The sequence below is a fragment of the Microcebus murinus genome, chromosome 10 (assembly GCF_040939455.1).
Source record: "Microcebus murinus isolate Inina chromosome 10, M.murinus_Inina_mat1.0, whole genome shotgun sequence".
Classification (NCBI taxonomy): domain Eukaryota; kingdom Metazoa; phylum Chordata; class Mammalia; order Primates; family Cheirogaleidae; genus Microcebus; species Microcebus murinus.
In genome coordinates this window covers 56,124,181-56,145,646 of record NC_134113.1, presented here as the reverse complement: position 1 = coordinate 56,145,646, position 21,466 = coordinate 56,124,181, and the positions used below count along the sequence as shown (strand labels likewise).

The following is a 21,466-nucleotide window of genomic DNA, read 5'->3' as shown; positions in this document are numbered from 1 at the left end:
CCTTCAGATTCTCCTCTGCTGGCTGAATAAAGTCCCAAACCCCCAATGAGAACTCAAGGCTCTTTCCAGCCTATTAATAAACATTCTTTGCTTGTGTCTAATGCTTCACAAAAACATTCCTCACTCCTACTGTACTTTTCCACTCCTACACTTTGGCTGTGCCATTCTTTTTAATTAGAATGCTACTTTACCTATCCTTGCTTGGGATAGCTGTTCCCATTCCCCTAGTCAAAAACAACCTCTCCCGCCCTCTCAGTATTTTATATCACTTCTAAAATACTACTTTAAAGTGTAGGCATACTTCGGAGATATTGTGGGTTCAGAAGCAGATCACCACAACAAAGCAAATACTGTAATAAAGCAAGTCACACAGATTTTTTGGTTTCCCAGTGCAAATAAAAGTTATGTTTAGGGCCGGGCGCGGTGGCTCACGCCTGTAATCCTAGCACTTTGGGAGGCCGAGGCGGGCGGATCGCTCAAGGTCAGGAGTTCGAAACCAGCCTGAGCGAGACCCCGTCTCTACCAAAAATAGAAAGAAATTAATTGACCAACTAAAAATATATATACAAAAAATTAGCCAGGCATGGTGGCACATGCCTGTAGTCCCAGCTACTCGGGAGGCTGAGGCAGTAGGATCGCTGAGCCCAGGAGATTGAGGTTGCTGTGAGCCAGGCTGACGCCACGGCACTCACTCTAGCCTGGGCAACAAAGTGAGACTCTGTCTCAAAAAAAAAAAAAAAGAAAGAAAAAGTTATGTTTATACTATACTATAACCTGTTAAGTATGCAATAGCATTATGTCTAAAAAAAGTACATACTTCAGTTAAAAAATGCTGACGATTCTGAATCTTCAGTGAGTCATAATCTTTTTTGCTGGTGGAGGGTCTTGCCCCTATGTTGATGGCTGCTGACTGATCAGGGTGGTGGCTGCTGATGGGTGGGGTGGCTGTGGCAATGTCTTAAAATAAGCCAATGGTGAAGTTTGCTGGATCAACAGACTCTTTCTTTCATTAAAGATTTTTCAGTAGCAAGCAATGCTTTTTGATAGCATTTTACCCTCAGTAGAACTTCTTTCAAAGTTGGAGACAGTCCCTTCAAACCCAGCCACTGCTTTATCAATCAAGTTTATGGAATATTCTGAATCCTTTGTTGTCATTTGAACAATGTTCACAGCATCTTCACCAGGAGTAAATTCCATCTCAAGAACCATTTTCTTTGCTGACCCATAAGAAGCAATTCTTCATCTGTTCAAGTTTTATCATGAGATTGCAGCAAGGCTCCACTTCTAATTCTACTTCTCTTGCTATATCCACCACATCTGTAGTTACTTCTTCCACTGAAGTCTTGAACCCCTCAAAGTCATTGAAAAGAGTTGAAATCAGCTTCTTCCAAACTCCTGTTGATGTTGATATTTTGACCTCCTCCCATGAATCATGAAAGTTTCTAATGGCTTCTAGAATGGTGAATATTTTTCAGAAGATTTTCAATTTCCCTTGCCCAGATCCACCAGAGAAATCACTATTTATAGCTGGTACAAATATATAGAGAAATATATTTATATTTATATATATATATATATATATATTTAGCTGTTATAAAATGTATTTCTTAAATAGTTAAGACTTGAAAGTCAAAATTAGTCATTGAACAATGGGCTACAGAATCAATGTTGTTAGCAGTCATGAAAACATTCATCTCCTTATACATCTCCATCACAGTCTTGGGTGAGCAGGTGCATTGTCAATGAGCAGTATATTTTGAAAGGAATCTTTATTTCTGAGCAGTAGGTCTCAATAGTGGGCTGAAAATATTTAGTAAACCATGCTATAAACAGATGTGCTGTCATCCAGGCTTTGTTGTTCCATTGATGGAGCACAGGCAGAGTAGATTTAGCAGAACTCTTAAGGGCTCTGGATTTTCACAATGGTAAATGAGTACTGGCTTCAGCTTAAAGTCACCAGCTGCATTAGCCTTTAATAAGAGAGTCAGCCTGTCCTTTGATACTTTGAAGCCAGGCACTGACTTCTTTTCTCTAGCCATTAAAGTCCCAGATGGCATCTTCTTCCACTAGAAGGCCGTTTTGTCTACACTGAAAATCTGTTGTTCAGCATAGCCACCTTCATCTGTTATCTTAGCTAGCTCTTCTGGATAACTTGCTGAAGCTTCTACATCAGCAATTGCTGCTTCACCTTGAACTTTTATGTTCTGGAGATGGCTTCTTTACTTCAACTTCATGAACCAACTCTGCTACCTTGTTTACCCGAAAATAAGACCTACCCATAAAATAAGCCCTAGCAGGATTTCTAAGCATTTGCATAATATAAGCCCTACCCCGAAAATAAGACCCAGTGATGAGTGATGGGCATGGCTACGCAGCATATCTCCACAACCCATGCATTTCGTCGTGGAGCAGTAAATAAGATGATCAGCCCTTCTCATCTGCCCCATGAGAGCTCTACTGCTTGACATGAGAGATTGGGGCCAATGGTTCTAAAGGAAATAGAGTCACAAGAAATTCAGGATGGAATTCAGGGTTTGGAGAATTATGATGATGTTCCAGAAGAAGACGACTTAACTATATTTGAATAAATGTAGATTGTTGTACTGTACTTAAAAAAAATAACACATCCCCTGAAAACAAGCCCTAGGGTGTCTTCTTGAGGAAAAATAAATATAAGACCCTGTCTTATTTTCGGGGAAACACGATAGCTTCCAACTTTTCTTTTGCAGTTTCCTTGCCTCTCTCAGCCTCCACAGAATTGAAGAGAATTAAGATCTTGCTTTGGATCAGACTTTGGCTTAATGTAATGTTGTGGCTTGTTTGATCTTCTATCTGGACCACTCAAACTTTCTTCACATCAGCAACAAGGCTATTTCACTCTCCTATCGTTTGTGTGTTCACTGGAGTAGCACTTTTAATTTTCTTCAAGAACATTTCCTTTGCATTTATAAGTTGGCTAACTGCTTGGTACAAGAGGCCTAGCTTTTGGCCTATCTCAGCTTTCAACATGCCTTCCTTATTAAGCTTAGTCACTTCTAGCTTTTGATTTAAAGTGAGAAATGTGGCCAGGCACGGTGGCTCACGCCTGTAATCCTAGCACTCTGGGAGGCTGAGGCAGGCGGATTGCTCGAGGTCAGGAATTGGAAACCAGCCTGAGCAAGAGCGAGACCCCGTCTCTACTATAAATAGAAAGAAATTAATTGGCCAACTAATATATATAGAAAAAATTAGCCAGGCATGGTAGTGCATGCCTGTAGTCCCAGCTACTTGGGAGGCTGAGGCAGAAGGATTGCTTGAGCCCAGGAGTTTGAGTTGCTGTGAGCTAGGCTGACGCTATGGCACTCACTCTAGCCTGGGCAACAAAGTGAGACTGTCTCAAAAATTAATAAATATATAAATAATGTGAGAAATGTGCGACTCTTCCCTTCACTTGAACATTCAGAGGCCGTCGCAGGATTATTAATTGCCCTAATTTCAATATTGTGTGTCTCAAGGAATAGGGAGGCCTAAGGAGAGAAGGATAGATGGGGAATGGCGAAGGGGTGGAGCATACAACATTTATTGATTAAGTTTGCTATCTTACTTATATGGATGCAGTTTTTAGTACCCAAAACAATTTCAATAGTGACATCAAAAATCACTGATCATAGATCACCACGACAGATATAAAAATAATGAAAAAGTCCAAAACATTGTGATAATTACCAAAATGTGACACAGAGACATGAAGTGAACACATGCTATTGGAAAAGTGGCCTCGATAGACTAGCTAGACATATAGTCATAAACCTTCAATTTATAAAAAATGCAGTATCTGTGAAGCCCAATAAAATAAGATATGCCTGTATAGTTTTATGTTTATGTGTTTCATTTTCCCTAGTGGATTATAAGTGCCTTAAGTGCAAAAAGTGTGCTTATTAATCAATGTGTCCTCCACAATACCTTGCATTGCACAGTGCTTTGCCCAAAAAGAGAAACACAGTAGGCTATTGGATAATTGTTTTTGGCATAAACAATAGAATGGTATCCAGCTACTGTCTTAAGTAAGACAATGGTCATACTGGGAAGCTCTAATATCTCTTAAATAATATAACCAGTAGTTTTGAGATCTTCAATATCCAAGAGAACCAAGGCTCATGCCAAGTACACTGTGTAAGTAAATTTTCGTTCTTCACCTTCTCACACACCCATAGACTAAGATTTCTGTGATAAAAATTAAATGATTATTTGGGAGTGTGACATTTGTTTTCAGTAGAATGGAGCAATCCCTTTGGGCTAAAGATGTCACACCTTCATTCAGATCACTAGGTGGAAGATGGTGTCTGGCCTAGCAGGCTGACTTACTCCTGATATGAATAAGGATATAAAACAGGGTGATGCATTCCATAAAAACTGTATTATTAAACAACAAATACTCAGGATATAGTGCTTACCTGGGGAGAAAGACAGTACTTAGGTGAAGGAGAGAGGATGCTTCTGGGTTGTGCTGTTTGCTGAAGATTTACTGAGCTGTACAGTGGAAGGCCTAGTTTAATGTTTCCCATCAAATGGCTCAGTTTCCAGAGTGTCCCCTGCAGTCATGACCTTTTCTGGTCGGATGTGGTGGCTCACGCCTGTAATCCTTGCACTCTGGGAGGCTGATGCAGGTGGATCACTCAAGGTCAGGAGTTCGAAACCAGCCTGAGCAAGAGTGAGACCCCATCTCTACTAAAAATAGAAAGAAATTAATTGGCCAACTAAAAATATATAGAAAAAAATTAGCTGGGCATGGTGGTGCATGCCTGTAGTCCCAGCTACTTGGGAGGCTGAGGCAGGAGGATCGCTTGAGCCCAGGAGTTTGAGGTTGCTGTGAGCTAGGCTGATGCCATGGCACTCTAGCCTGGGCAACAGAGCAAGACTCTATCTCAAAAAAAAAAAAAAAAAAAAAAGACCTTTTCATGCATTCATTCATTCATTCAAGCATTATTTATCAGTGTTTTCTATGTGCCAAACATTGTACTAGGTACTGGAGATTTATTCAATGATGAACAAAATACTTGCATCCCATCCTTGTAGAGCTTAAACTCCAGTGGAAGTAGGTGGATTACCAGCCAATTACAATACAGTGACACAAGAGCACTAAAGATAAGGTACTAAAGATTCACATAATCCAGAATTAAGGGGAGGTGGGGTGGGTAAGGGGGAGGATAGTTTCCTATAAAACTGATTCCTATGCTGAGAAGAAACAAAGTCTGTTCTATGAACATTTGAAGTGTGTGAAGTCCTAGGAATAAGACAAATAGAAAAGAATAACAAATCAAAATTAAGTTTATTTCTCTGTAGTTTGATCAGTCTCTCTCTAAGCCCATGAAAACTTCTAACTTGGAAGCAGTTAATATATTGACCATGCTGTCAGTCTTTGAAAATCACTATTTGTCTTAACATGATTTTATAATACTAAATATCATTCTTTGGCTTTAAAAATTCTAGCAGTTTTCCCTCTATGTCTATTTTTTAAAAACAAAAAATTTGTAAATGCAAAGAGTCAAGCATTCATCAAATGCAAGTATTTGAAAATTATAGCCAGTTAAGGCTATAAATTATAAAATATTCTCAGGTCTTGGCTGGAGAGAAAACTCTTTGAGTAGCTGCCAGTACTACTTTATTGCATTATTTTGACCTTTTTTTTTCTTAATGCCTATTGCCATTTTTCCTGGTTATAAAAATAGTACATACTTTACTGCAGAAAACTTGAAAAATATAAAAAATAAAAACCATCTATGAGCCTAATACCCAGACAACTACTGTTAAATCCATCCATGTTCTTTCCTTTACCTGTAATTATAAAAAACGGGGGATCATATTCCTTATACACTTTTAATCCTTTTTAATACAGCTGGTTTGTTTTATGAACTATTTCAGGTATTAAAAAAAAACAATAATAACAGTCACTTGTGTATTCTTTCCATACAGTTCCTCTCCACCCTTCTCAAAAGCAACCACTATCCTAAAATAGATGTGGTTGTCACTCTCTTGCAAGTCTTTTTTATTATTACCACATGAATAACCTATTATATACAATATAAAGGATTGTTCTGCATGTTTTGAAACTCTACATAAATGCAGCATGTTCATTCTATCTTCAAACTTGCATTTTTCTGTTCCACATTTTTTAACATTTATTTTTTGGTCACATTTTCTCTAATTCGTGCATTTTCAAATAAGAGTAGTTCACTGTTTGACTCTATCATAATGTATCCATTCTCCCATTGAAGAACTTTCAACACAGTTTCCAGCAACTGTGTGCTATTATCAATAATGCTACCAAAAACATTCTTGTCCAGGTTGCCATGTGCCCACATAAGTAAGTTTCTCTGGGGTGGATACCTAGGAGTGTAATTTTTAAGTTCCAGAGTATAAGCATCTTCGATTTCTACACTTGACCTTAAAAGATTTCCTCTTGAATATTAAACATTTTAAATAACAAAACTGAATAGTTCTTAAATACAATTATACAGAGATATCTTCACTAAAGTATCCCTCTTTTTGTCTGGGCCAGATACCATAATTAAATAACATGCAAATGATTAATATGGAATGCTAAGAGACAACAACCAGCAACCAGGATGTCTTTAGAGAACCTACACATAGTGACACAGAAATGATCAAACTATCTCCAAGTTTAATGTGCTATGGAGGAAGTGCTGAGGAATCCCTAACCTTACACAGTAGGAGAACATGCTTTAGAACACATGCAGTAGGAGAGTCATTACACAAAGAAGAGAAAGACACTTTCCAGACTAAAAGAATTGGTGCTAGGAATTTTGCAAAGCATATTGATGAAAGCAAACCTCCTTTAGCCAAATAACTGATGAATAAGAAAATCTGAACTTTGAGCAAACAGAAACTGAGAAATTAATTTTTTTAAATGGCCATTCCAGGCTAACCACTGTGGCTCATTCCTGTAATCCTAGCACTCTGGGAGACTGAGATGGGAGGATCACTTGAGGACAGGAGTTCAAGACCAGCCTGAGCAAGAGTGAGACCCCATCTCTACTAAAATAGAAAAAATTAGCTGGGCATGGTGGCACATGCCTGTAGTCCCAGCTACTTGGGAGACTGAGGCAGGAGGATCACTTAGCCCAGGAGTTTGAGGTTGCTGTGAGCTAGGCTGATGTTACAGCACTCTAGCCCAGGCAACAGACTGAGACTCTGTCTCGAAAAAAACATAAATAAATAAAATAAAATGGCCATTCCACACTAAAACCATGTGGAAACAGAATAGGTCAGAAAATAACACAGAACTTTGAAACTGATGAAAGAAGGGAATTTAGATAGAGATGATTTCTCTTGGCCCTTACTTTCAAAGTATTGACAACTGTTATGTGTGTAAATGTATATGTGTGTATACGAGTACAGCTCCAATCCTGCACCCCACCCCCACACACCCCAGTGCCAGGTAGATACGTAGCAGTTTGTAAAAGCCTGGGGGATTCTGATCTACCACTTCCCTTGGCAACTCCTCTCCCCCCAGCACCTTCTCCCACAACCTGGAAAACACTACTATAGATTCTCTACATAGATGATACATAGAGGATCGATGCCACGTCTAACACAGAGCTTTACAAAATACTTCCACATATATTACCACATTTGATTCTCAAAATAACCTGAAGCAGGCAGGTGTTGTTATTCTTCTCATTTTACAGATGAGAAATATAAAGCTCAGAGAGGTAAAGCAATTTGCCCGAAGTCACAGTGAGGGGCGGGAGGGAGACTGTGAAAGCACTGAGGAAACAGAATCATGAATATAGGTCATGGAAGGCAGACCTCCCACGGGGAAGCTAAGCTATGTTGCAATGTGCCTTGGACAAAAAAGGTTTGTTCAAAAGAGCTGGGGAGGGGTGTGGACATGGTGTCTCTGGCTTCAAATGTACCCTTAATGATTTCTTTTATTGAAAAAAAATCTCAATTAAACATTAGGCTATTCTCTATACTTTTCTGTATGCTTGAAGTATTACATATTAAAAAATAAAAGAATTCTGTGAGCAAAGTTTAGAGATGCTACCACATTAAGGTTCAGATGACAGCAGAAAGAATTGCTATGATATGAACCTAGGGAATAGACAGTACCTGAGGCCTAGGTAAACAAGATTTTACCTCTCAAGGGGTCAGAAGAGGTGAAAGGTACAATTACATCAAGGACTGAGGTGAGATATAAGAGTACATCAGCAAGGGAGGGCAGATTTATACAAACACTAGACCGAGAAGGGAACTAGGGAGGTCCCACAGAAACCAGCAATACCTTACACAGATACAAGCTGATTTCAGTAATGTGAGACCACATATCTAAGAAAATTTATACTGTAAATTGTTCTGAACTATTTCCCCCACTTAGCACAAAATCATTTGTGCTTTTTAAAATAGATTAATGTACCCAAGCACAATGCAATGAGTACCGTGGGAAAGAGGCATTATAGGTTCGAAAAAGAACAAAGATTAGGAATGCCAGGGTTTCTCTCTGGAGGAGAAATTCCTCTTTATTTTATCAGTGGAGGCTGTAGTAAATTACTTAAATAAGTGGTGGCAACAAAACCTGATCAGCCAAGGGAACATGTGTTTGGAAACCTTATTTATTCATAACCTCTATGGGAAAAGCATTTTTTAAAACTCTTCTGTTCTTATCTGTCTTGGTTTTACTTATTTCCCTGATCCTTCCATATCAACTGGGGGTTGGGTGGGGACGTATCTTGCTGAAGGTGCATAGCTGGGCCAAGAATAGAACTCTAGCATCCTGTCTCTCGGCTTACTTCTGGACCATGCTACCTCAGGAAGGAACGTTTGAAAATAGTAATTCTCTCCCACCTTGCCACCAAGCTGTGCACAGGCACATGATCAATGAATGAAGTTGGCTAAGTGACTCAGCACTGGGCTGGCTCTCCTGTGAGTCAGGCCCAGAATCCTAAGTGGTTGGAAGCACAAGCTCTTTAAATAAGACTCTCAAACCACCTGAGATCATCAAAAGACTTCAGGGGTATTTTATTTTGAACAAAGAGTAAGGATCACCTCTAGTGTCTTAAACATGAACCAGCATGAGTAATTATATCATTCATAATTTTCGTAGATGTTGTTTTCTCGGTACACTGTAAGCTGCTTCACTCAGCGTCCAGAACCAGTTGAGGTACAGAGAGACAAGGGCACAGATAGGACAGTTGATAAGTGGCTAGACCGGACCACAAGAATAAATCAACAATTTAGGATCACATCAGCATCTTCTCTTTAATGCAGAAAAAGTCCCCCAAGTAAGGCTATTTCCTGTTCCTCTGAAGGTAACAACTATGCATACAGCTTGGGGGGCATATTGGTAAGCTGCCCCAAACTGATCCTGTCAATAGCCATCAGTTTTGACCACCTGGTCCCAGCAGGGAAGAAACCAGTCTCTAAGCAATGACCCCTGTGACAGATGGCACAGCATAGACATAAAAGGGCCAGCCAAAAATACGCCTTCCCACAGAGGGAGGGAGCCCGGGTGTTTAAAGGCAGAAGTCAAAGGAACAAAGCAACGAAATTCACCAAGTGTATCTAAAACTTGCCCTCAGGATATCAATAGTCTTTTGAATGACAGAGGAACCAAAACCCTTGATGCTGGGACCACAGGACCCCAGGCACAGCAAGCTGCCATTAGCAGGGTTTTGGAACAAATTATCTTAGGGGAAAGTGTGACAATAAGATTTAGTGAGCCATTAAAGAGAACCTGAACACATAAGCAACATTAGAATAAACTTAAACTTCCAAAGAGATTGTCTAGTCTTGAAATAACACACAAACGGTTCAAAGAACATTGATTATAAAATATCAGTCCTGGAATGGACTTGAATTGACAGGGGGAAAAAAATCCATTAGTCCTGCATGAGTTTGATTACTTATACTAAGAAGAGATGTAAAAGAAGCAAAAGTGCAAGAAACTGGCACAAAAAAAGGTGAGGAAAGGAAGTGTCACTTATCATGAGCCAGTGCCCAGCACTCTGCAAGAAGCCTTTCTAGACTGCCACCAGAATTCTATAAAGGAGGCATTATTTTTTGTCATTTAAAAATGAAAACAAAACAAAAGACTACAGCAGCATTATTCACAATAGGCAAAAGGTGGAAGTAACCCAAAGTGTCCATCAATAGATAAATGGATAAACAAAATATGGTATATGCTTACAGTGGAATTCTATTCAGCTTTTGAAAGGAAGGAGAGCTTGATACATACTATAACATAGATGGACCTTGAAGACATTATGCTAAGTAAATTAAGCCAGTTACAAAAAAGACAATGTATGATTCTTTTTATATGAGGTACTTAGGTACCTAGAGTAGTCAGGCAATCCACAGGGACACAAAGTAGAATGGTGATTGTCAGGGGCTTAGAGAGAGGCAGGAATGGGGAGTTACTGTTTAATAGGTACAGAGTTTTATGGTAGGGAAGATTAAAACATTCTAGAGATAAATGGTTGTGATGGTTAGTTATAAAACAATATCAAATACTTAATACCACTAAGCCGTACACTTAAAAATGGTTAAAATGGTTAAACTTTATGTTATGTATATTTTACCACAATTAAAAAAAAAAAAAGCATAGTGAGTTTAAGAAATTTGACCAGGTCAAAACTAGGAAATGGAGGAGACAAAATTCTAGTAAGAGAGGAGGCCAGGCATAGTGGCTTATGCCTGTAATCCTAGCACTCTGGGAGGCTGAAGCAGGAGGATTGCTTGAGCTCAGGAGTTTGAGAGACTAGCCTGAGCAAAAGCAAGACTCCGTCTCTACCAAAAAATAGAAAAAAATTAGTGGGCATGGTAGTGTATGTCTGTAGTCCCACCTACTTGGGAGGCTGAGGCAGGAGGATTGCTTAATCCCAGGAGTTTGAGGTTGCAGTGAGCTCCGATGATGTCACTGCACTCTACCCAGGGTGACAGAGCAAGATTCTGTCTCAAAAAAAAAAAAAAAGATTAAGAGCAGAGAGAGATTAAGGGACAGAAGGAGAAGGACAAAGACAGCCACCAGGCTCTGCATGACCATAGCCCGACCTGGCCAGAATGACTAATTCACATCTCTCCCCTCTCCTCTCTCCTTCTCCCTTATACTAGGTCATTCCAGGAGTCCTAATTCAAACCTTATCTAATCTCATTTTCATCTCTTAACCCTCCCCTAAGAGTAAGCCATATGGATTGTCCTGAAAATTCCAAGCTTACCAATATCACTCAAAAGACTCTGAGATGCCTCCAGCCCCAGAAAGCCTCCCTGAATTGGGAGGTAACAGAACACCACCACCCCAATTATGTAGGTCCTCTAAACCAGCAGTTCCCAACCTTTTCGGCACCAGGGACAGTTTCGTAGAAGACAATTTTTCTGCAGACAGGGAGGGGAGAGTGTGGGGCATGGTTTCAGGATGATTCAAGAGCATTGTATTTATTGTGCAGTCAAACCTCTCTGCTAATGACAATCTGTATTTGCAGCCGCTCCCCAGCTCTAGCATCACCACCTCAGCTCCACCGCAGATCATTAGCCTTAGATTCTCATAAGGAGTGGGCACCCTAGATCCCTCACACATGCAGTTTACAGCAGGGTCTGTGCTCCTATGAGAATCTAATGCTGCTGCTGATCTGACAGGAGGCTAAGCTTATACGGTGATGCGAGCAATGGAGAACGGCTATAAATACAGAAATACAGGTGAAGCTTTACTCACTGGCTCGCTCCCCACCAGCCGCTCACCTCCTGCTATGCAGCACAGTTCCTAACAGGCTGCATGGACAGGTACCAGTCCATGGCCTGGGGGTTGGGGACTGTAGATCTAAACCATTCTTACTTGCTATAAAAAGGGAAAAAATTCTGCAGAATTTACTTGCAAAACAAAGAAGTATAAATTGCCAGAGTTCTGAGGCACCTTAATGTCACCTAGCCCAGTGGTTCTATACTTGGGTGATTTTGTCCCTCCGGCAACATCTGGCAATGTCTGGGGACATTTTTGAGTTTCACAACTTGGGGTTGGGGTGACTACTGGCATCTAGCAGTGGAGACCAGGGATGCTGTTAAATGTCTTACAATGCACAGAATAGCCCACCACAATGAAGAATTATCTGGTTCAAAATGTCAATAGTGCCAAAATTGAGACATCCTAATAGCCTAACCACTCACCTGACACTTATACTTCCTTTACAAATTACCAAGAAAAGACAGCCACTGCTACAATAGCTATGATAGACTGAGAATGGTGACCTCCTGAGGCAGTTTATTTCATGTACTAATAAATAAATCTATTTCTCAAGTTCTATCAGAATTTGCCTCTATGAGCTTTCACCCATCAGCCCTACTACTAGTTTTTGAGGTCAAATGGTAGTCAAACCCCTGTTCCACCCCATGGCAGTTCTTCAAAATCAGAAGACAACCACATCTTATATTATAAACACACTAGATGGACATTCAGACAATTATCTATACATGCTTACATCTAGATTTAAGAGTCCTGGACTGAAATTCTCAAGAGCAGGTATCGTGCCTAAATTGTGTTGCATATCTCACCGGTAAAAATATCATTCAGACTAGTATTTCATAATATATAACTAGTACTTACTAATATGTAACTAGATTGATGATGAACACAAAGGAGGTAGATGCCTGCCAACATGCTATAATTCTTGGTTAAGAAAGATGCCCTTATTTCCGGGGAGAAGTGCCAAATCACTAGCCCACACAAACACAGGCCTATTGATACCAATATTTGATTCTTCTTTCCACTTGCAACAGTCTCTACCAGCCACTTACAGCTGGGGCCAGCATGCAGCCACATGTCCCCTCTCCACCACCATTCCCAGCTTGTTAGAACCCCTGTACAGTAGGAATCCTCTTCACTCTTCAGAAGGAAAGTAACCCAAACTTTAGCACATCTCCATAAAAGGTTGCTAATTCCTGCCCTATCTGCTTAGCCAGGCTACAAAACTGCATAAAAAACCTCTGACACTCTACGTGGATCATATTATTAGTGACATCAGCAGCCTAAGAGATTTCTTCTGCAAAAGCAAGGGCCTTTGTAAGCATTAAGTCTCAGCCTTGAAGGGCTGGCTAGTCTATACAATGGATAATGACTCACTTCTAAACAAAGTTTGAAGGTCACTTGTTTGACTATGATAAATGTATAGCCACAATGAATAACTACAATTTAAAAATTATTCTTCAAACCTCACCAATTCGACCTTTACTACTGTTCCACCAGTCATTCATCTTCTAATATGCCATTCTCATTCCTGCCTCTAATCCTTCATCCGGCATACTCTTCCGTTTCCCAGACTAAACCTATAGTTCCTTTAAGGTCTGCATCAAGATTTCCCTCAAGCCTTCTATCAAGTCTTTTTTATTAACTCCGTTCCATGATGATCTTTCCCAGTATGTATGCCAATTTCTCATTCACTTGCATATATCCTGCTTTAGAATTGTCCCTAAAGGTTTTATTTGGATACAATCAATCAACAAATGAGTAACTATAATACACATTACACTCTAGGTTCTGTAGGAGGTAGAAAATATGTATACTCCTTAGTTACTGCCCTTGAAGTGCCTAGACTAACTCATTCGAAACAATTACTCAATACAAGAAAGCACATAATTACTCAATTACAGCTATAGATTATAAATACTAGAGAAGTTCAGAAAAGAAGATCAAGGTCTCTTAGATCTCATTTCTTGGAGTCAATGTCAGAAGCAAAAGAAAAAAAGAGATCCATTTATTCATTCCCTCAATATTTTCTGGGCTTTTATGTATGGTATTGTAACATACTTTACATTTATATTATACTTTAAGTTTTATATTTATTACCTCATTTCATCATTAACAACAATATAAGATAGAGCAAATTGTAATCATGAACCTGTTCTCTAAATGAGGAAATTGAGGCTTCAGAAAGAGGAAGATAACTAACCCAAATGGACATGTTAAAAACAAAACCAACCCCAGCACAAACTTCCTGACTCCTCGTCCCAGGTCTCTAGCTCTCTCCTCACAGTCCCAGTATCCCCCATGCTCTCTCATCACCCCACTCCTTCAGCCACACACGACGACTATGCTACTCCCCCTGTTACTGCTTGTTAGAGGCAACAGTAGAAAACAACTAGCTAGATCAAACTTTCTGAGTTTTTAAAAATATCTGCCCCAGATCCTTAAAAGAAAATCTGTCAATTGTATACTTTTGCTTGTATTTTCATGAATGTGCAAACTCAAATCTATAATCTAAGCTCCTCTAAATCTAAAAGTATATCCAGAAAATACTGGACAGCAGGTGGAGGGTGTGGAGGGAGATGGGAAACAGAGCAAAATTAGAGAATGTATTACTGTCAGAATGTGTAACCTTGGGGCCACATGTGGCCTTCTGGATCCTTGAGTGCAGCCTTTTGACTGAATCCAAATTTTACAGAACAAATACTTTTAATAAAGGAATTTGTTTGTGAAGTTTGGATTCAGTTGAGGGGCCGCACTTGGGGATCTGGTGGGCCACATGTGGCCTTGAGGCTGCAGGTTCCCCACCCCTCTACTGGTAGACAGGGAGAGCTCTATGCAGGAAGCCTGTGTTGGACAGTCTGTGTTTTCATAGATTCTGTATTTGTCTGTTTGTTATCCATCGATGAGAAAGCCAAACTAATGGCCAAAGTTGTTTAAACTTTCTCTGAGATCTAAAGCCCATACTCTGAACCACCAAGCCAATATTGCATCTGCCCTAAAACAACCCAGGGTCAGGTACCAGACAACTAAGGACAGTCCCTATGCCCCAAAGCCTGCTGGAATTATCCAAACTCGCCAATCCTAACCTGTTTGCTCTGCCCTGCCTTGCTTTTCCCCAGAAAAACATAATAAAAACTCTGGGCCATTCTTTCCTCTAGCTCCTTCTGCCTCCTGCCTGAGCCTGGTCCTTCCTTCTGTGGCATACCTCTTTCTCTTGGGAAATGTAAATAATAAACTTTTCTTTCAATGGTATTGACCACTCTCTGTTGTCACTCAGACACCTTTAGAAATTAATGCCCTGGGCACAAATCAGTTGGATATCACATTACCATTGCTATGAGACACAAAGAACCAAAACTCAACCTAGCTTAATCCTAAATGCAGGCTTATACCTCTGCTTACAAACTCTTACCTTCCCTATTAGATGGCAAACTCCTTTCAAGACTTAACCAGATCTTCTCTTGTATACACTACTCTCCAAATTTAATGCTATGTACACAGCAGTCACTTGATAAGCTAAATTTTATATACACAAGTAAATAATCAGTTGGCTTTTTTTTTGGCTTGAATCATATCAATTGTTTAATTATCCCTTCTATCCTCAAAAACAAAACAAACAAACAAAAAACAAAAAATGAGTGATTAAACTCTAATGCTGCACAGTTTGGCAATTTCCTATAAAGTTAAATATAAATTTACAATATGACCCAGCAATCACATGTCTAGTTATTTACCTAAGTGAATTAAAAATGATGTTCATACAAAACTCTGTATGTGAATGTTTATAGCAGCTTTATCTGTAAGTGCCCCAAACTGGAAGTAACTGAAATGTCTTTCAACAGGTGAATGAATAAACAAACTGGTATATCCATAAAATAGAATATTATTCACATATAAAAAGGAACAAGTTATTGCTTCTCACAGCAATATGGATGAATCTTAAATGCATTTTGCTAAGTGAAAGACTATTTTTATATGATTCCATGCATATGACATTCTGGAAAAGGCAAAACTATAGGGATGGAAACAGATTAATGGCTACCGGGTTTGCAGTGGAAGGCAACTAGCTATAAGGGGATACACAGGGAAATTTTTAGGGTAATAGAACATTTCTATATGATACTAGAGTGGAATATACATGACTCTATGCATGTTAAAACCCATAGAACTGTATCTTACAAAGAGTACATTTTAATGTATGAAAATTTTTAAATAGTCAACCAGGCTGTCAGGGAATCCCAGGATAGAATACAGACTGTGACAAAGGAATCTAACATATTATAAATTATGATATGAACTCCCTGAAGCAGGTAGGGGAAAAAGGAGCTGACTTAAGTACCCTTGGAAAACAGTGTTTTGACTCACAACTACAGGCTAAAGACAAAAGAATCTATACATAAACACTGTACCCTAGATGATAAATTTGTTGTTCAAGGGGGTATGAGTTAACAATTCTGAACCTGCTTTACATGTATATGGATTTGAACAGATAAGTAAATCCACCATCTACCGGTGGATGATGAGAGGCAAGTTTCTCACTGTCAGAGAAGAAAATGCAGATGAACAAGGGGAAAGGCTTGAATGAACTCTGCGGCACTGGGTTAGAGTCAGAGCTATCAGTGTGAACCATGTTTAGCTTGATATGTATACAGATCAACAGATACAAAAACAATTACAAACATATGTATACACGAGTTAGTAGACATATGCATATTTCCTGGCTCCATCCACTAAGAGGGCCTAGTAGCAATGTACAACCCAATGCTCAGATCTTGGTTTCTCCTATAAAAAGAACCAGGACTCCTTAGGAAAGAGCTGGGGCAGGGAAAATACAAGATGAGCCTGGAACATCTTCTAGTTCCAGAAAATAGGGAGGTGCTCAAGCAGCAAAAGCATGAGGGCACATCAAAGTGACATAAAAGTCACGCAGGAAGAGGCCCCAGGAGCCAAAGCTGGAACAATTTGAGCAACAAAATAAATAGCATGGTATTGTATTATAACCCAAAGTATAAGATAAATACATGAGCCCATAATGATACAAATTAATGATTTGACAAATAAATATATGGGTAGAAGGGGCAAATCTTCCTTTACAGAAGAATTCCAAGTAATATAAGTAGATACTACCTCCTCCAGGAGATAGAGCTTAATCCTCACCCTTCTTCCCCCAAATGTAGGCTGAACTTAGTGACTCATTTCCAAAGAATACAGTATGCAATGGGAAAAAATAGTAACTAGGTACAGTGGAGAAACCTAGCAAACACTAACATAACCAAATGATCAAGGTTAACATCACCAGTGATAAGTCATGTTAAGTCATATTGTCCCAATATGAGGAGAAAGGCACTTCGCCTCTGTGACAGTCCTTCCCAACACCCATAACCCCAGTCTAATCATGAGAAAACCTGAGACAAACCTAAACTGAGGGCCATTCCACAAAATACCTCACCAGTACTACTCAAACCTATTAAGGTCATAAAAACATGGGACATCTGAGAAACTTGCAGTCATAGACCACAGGAAACTAAGGAGACATGATGACTAAATGCAATGTGGTACCCTGTATTGGATTGTAGAACAGAAAAAGGACATCAGTATGAAAATTGATAAAATCTGGAATTTAGTTAACAGTAATATATCAATGTTGGCTGCTTAGTTTTGACAAATATACCATGGTAATACATTAACATTATGGGAAACTAGGTGAGACATATACAGGAACTCTCTGTCTTACCTTTGCAACTTTTCTGTAAACAAAACATTATTACAAAACAAAATGTTGATATAAAAAAATCTTTCCTACCTGGATTGGGTTGTTGAAAAAGAAAATCTAATGCTGGTTTAGGGTCAAGTTAGTGAGAAAAATTAACTCTGTATAACTAATTAAAAATTAACTTGGAACATTTCTATGTGATAGAAGCATAGGATTACATTGTGAACTGAATCCACTATAATGGTATTTCTATTAAGGGAGTAAATGAATTCCATGGCACATTCATGGTTAGATGCTTCTTTACCAGAGGTAGAAATAATCCTGAAAACACAAGAGTATACATTCTTTTCTGTCTTGCTCTATTACCTGGACTAAAGGGCCGTGGCTTCATCACTACAACCTCAAACTTCTGAGTTCAAGCGATCCTTCTGCCTCAGCCTCTTGAGTAGCTGGGAATACAGATGCACACCATCATGCCTGGCTCATTTTTCTAATATTTTGTAGAGATGGGGGTCTTGCTACGTTGCTCAGGCTGGTCTCCTGGGCTCAAGTGATCCTCTTGCCTCGGCCTCCCCAAAGTACAGGTGTGAGCCACCACACTTGGCCCACATTCTTTTCTTGATGAGAACTCCTTCCTTCCTCCCTAGATGAAACAAACTGGGTTTATCTGGCCATTCTGCCTATGTAGCATAACTCTAGCCTCTCTCAGAACCCTCACCTTGTCTGGTCTGGACCCTGGCCTGCCTATAAGAGGCCTATCTCTACTTGCAGCTAACACTTTGCCCCTTCTCCCTTACATACTACTGTTTCTGACTCAGAATTAAAGAAATCTGGACTGCCCCAGTCTCTCCCATCCAGATTAAATTATTCCTAGAATCATCACTGTGTACATGAATAGATAATGTACTAGCAATGTCCTAGTCTGTAGCCAAATAACTACACAGGCTCTGCATAAGACATCAAAACTAATGAGTAACATTAGTTTTAATGCCCACCCCTATTCTCTAAGAGAGGTCACCAATACAATGCATTTTGCATTCCTAAATTCAAATTAGCACATTTTTTTAGATAATGATTTAAAATTCTAAGAATTCATTGGCTATCCTCTGGAAGATGTATACTGACCATATAAACTCTGATCTCTAAATCCAAATTCAGGAAATAGCACTCAAGGGAAATCTCTAGACCCAAGCGACACAAGTTTATAGATGGCAAGGGCCACACTTGCTCACCTTGCTTTACATACTAAACAGAGAAGGCCACAAAACTTTATGAAGTTAAAAAGTAAAAGATATAGCATCTAAGTAATAAATTTCTTGACAGTCTTTCCTCTATTGCATCACTTTATAAAGCCATTAACTGAGGAATGACCAAGGATAAATACCTGAGTAGCTTCCAGTAAACCTGTACCACTCAGACTATTATAAGAACTGTCATATTTTTCCTTCTCAGTCTGCCCCATAGTGGTATCTGATCCTATTGAGGCTTTTCTTTTTTATTTGACTGATGTGGAGCACGTTCAGTAGGCAAATTCAAACAAGAAATTCCAATTATGTTTTATGCAATGATTGCCTCATTGTATTAAGTGCACAGCCTTCTAAGATAGCAGTTTTTCTTTCTTTTGTATTTTCCAGCATTGTATTTCTTTATAAGATGAATACATGCTCATCCCAATTTTATAAACAGCATAGGGTTATATAAAGAAAAAATAAAAACCAAGATGATTATTTGAACAGCCACCAAACCAGTTTTATTACTTAATAGTCCACCCAAGTAGTGTCCTCTCACATAAAGAACACATCATTCACTTTTAAACAGTCTCTATTTTCAAATTAATTTTATAGCTAATTTAAGATTTATTAATATTAAAATTAAATGAAGCATCCCAGCTACTCGGGAGGCTGAGGCAGAAGGATCACTCGAGCCCAGGAGTTTGAGGTTGCTGTGAGCTAGTCTGACGCCACGGCACTCACTCTAGCCTGGGCAACAAAGCGAGACTCTGTCTCAAAAAAAAAAAAAAAAAAAAAATTAAATGAAGCAGATACCAATACAATCATAACCAAGTAAATATGAAAAATTTTATGCACCTACTGATCATATTTTTGGTCACAAGTATAATGTCAACATGATTGTTATTAAGAAAATGCTCCATTGTATTGACAAATCTATATCTCAGATTTTCCAAGAAAGCTTTGATTTCAAACAATCACCATAAACCATCAAAACAACCCTAAATAACAACTCTTCGGTCTTCATAATATTAAATATTTCTTTAAGACTGCTTTTTGCACAAAACTTTTTCATAGTAAATGTGCTAAGCTAGGTTTCATAAAAAAATGACCATTACTTTTCTGGGGCTTCTCTTGCACTACCAGTACAGTAAATGAACAACCTTCACCTGCTCTCTCTACTTACATAGACATGATTGCATAAGTGAAAATATATGATAGAAAAAATATTCCTTAGAAGAAAAGCTTTAATCAGAACCAACACCTGAGGATTAGGAACTGACTATCCAATCAACTGGTCATCCAACTCTTCACCTCTTCACTGTCATATCTTTCCCTTTCACTGTTCACTACTTAGTTGTTTTACAATATTCCTTCACAGCTTGTTGACACATCCCTTACCAGAATTAGAAAGGGAAGGAGAAAAGGAAAATGTCAATTAATCCATTTTAATTTTTTTCACATAATTTTAGTAAAAGACTTAGCAGAACCAGACATAGATGTTAACTTGAGTTAGAAAAAAAATTTAAGGTGATACAAAGGTTTCCATTACCTATTCTAATATTTCTTACCCTATTAAGACTTAAAAGTATATGGATTATTTGCAGTTATATGAATAACATATCAATCTACTATTAACAATTTTAAACAGACATACACCTTTAGCCTTGCAATTCCACTCCCAAGTATATAGCTCCACATCTGCAAAATACATATACAAGGATATTCAATGCAATTTTCCTATAATAAGGACTGAAATTGATGGAATATTTTTCTATTTACTGAATATACATTTATTGATGGAAAAAATGCTCATTAATAAAGTGCACATCCATTTACTGGCTTCATGTACAGCTGCCTAAAAGAATGAGGCTTTCCACAGACACCAATATGGAAAGGTCTCTAGGACACATTAAGTGAAAATGCAAGGCATAGAACAGTATGCACAGTAGACTACCATTTTTGTTACCACATGCAAACTTATCCATAGTCTGTGTTTGGTAATGTGTAGAGTATCTCTGTAAGTAAACATGAGAAATTGGTAAGTGGTTGCTTCCATGGAAAGGAACTGGTGGATAGGTAAGTGAAGCAGACTTACCACTCTCACTTTGTTCCCTTTAGACCTTTCAAATTTGATACTAAGTGGAGATATTATATTTTTTAAAACTTTTAAATTTAAACATTAAAAAGGATGAGAAGAGAGCACTCTGCATCAAAACTGCTGGAGTCCTTCCTTGGGGTATGTCCTCCTGTAGGGACCCTGAGGCCTGTCAGTCCAGTCACTTGATCCCTCAGGATTGATAACCTGCCTCAAGGACACCATCTTTCTCATGACTGTCAGCCTAGTTCCTCTGGGAGTATGTGTTTAATAAATAACCAAAGTTTCTGGTTCTAGTTAAGATGGAGCAAGTCCACGCCACCCTGTACTTCCCATTGTATTCAACTAAAATCTCTGGACAAAACTGCTCTACTCATTACCTGATAACTCTGAAAACTACAAAGAAACCCAAACTCAAAGTATCATGAAACCAGCAGAGTTTTTTTTTCTCTTATGGTATCTCCTGGCCTGGACTTAAAGGCAGCCCAAACCCAGAACTGTGCACCAGGAACAGACTGAAAAAGCGCCAAAAGAAGACTTCTACTTCTGGTCCGAGAAACAGGAAAGGGAGCCCCTAAACATCAAAGGGTCAAAGGGAGTAGAAGAAATCCCAATGGTTTAAAAATTTCTTCTATTCTCTCCTGCCCTACCTCAGGGCAATTAGGCAGTAGTGGCAATCAGATGAGAAAAGTTT

At 38.9% G+C, this 21,466-nt stretch overlaps 1 protein-coding gene across 2 annotated transcripts in view; it reads right to left on the bottom strand.

Annotated features, from left to right (window-relative positions):
• Positions 1-21,466, bottom strand: part of SCN8A (sodium voltage-gated channel alpha subunit 8) — a 177,417-nt gene that overhangs the window by 139,954 nt on the left and 15,997 nt on the right. The gene's annotated exons all lie outside the window — the stretch shown is intronic.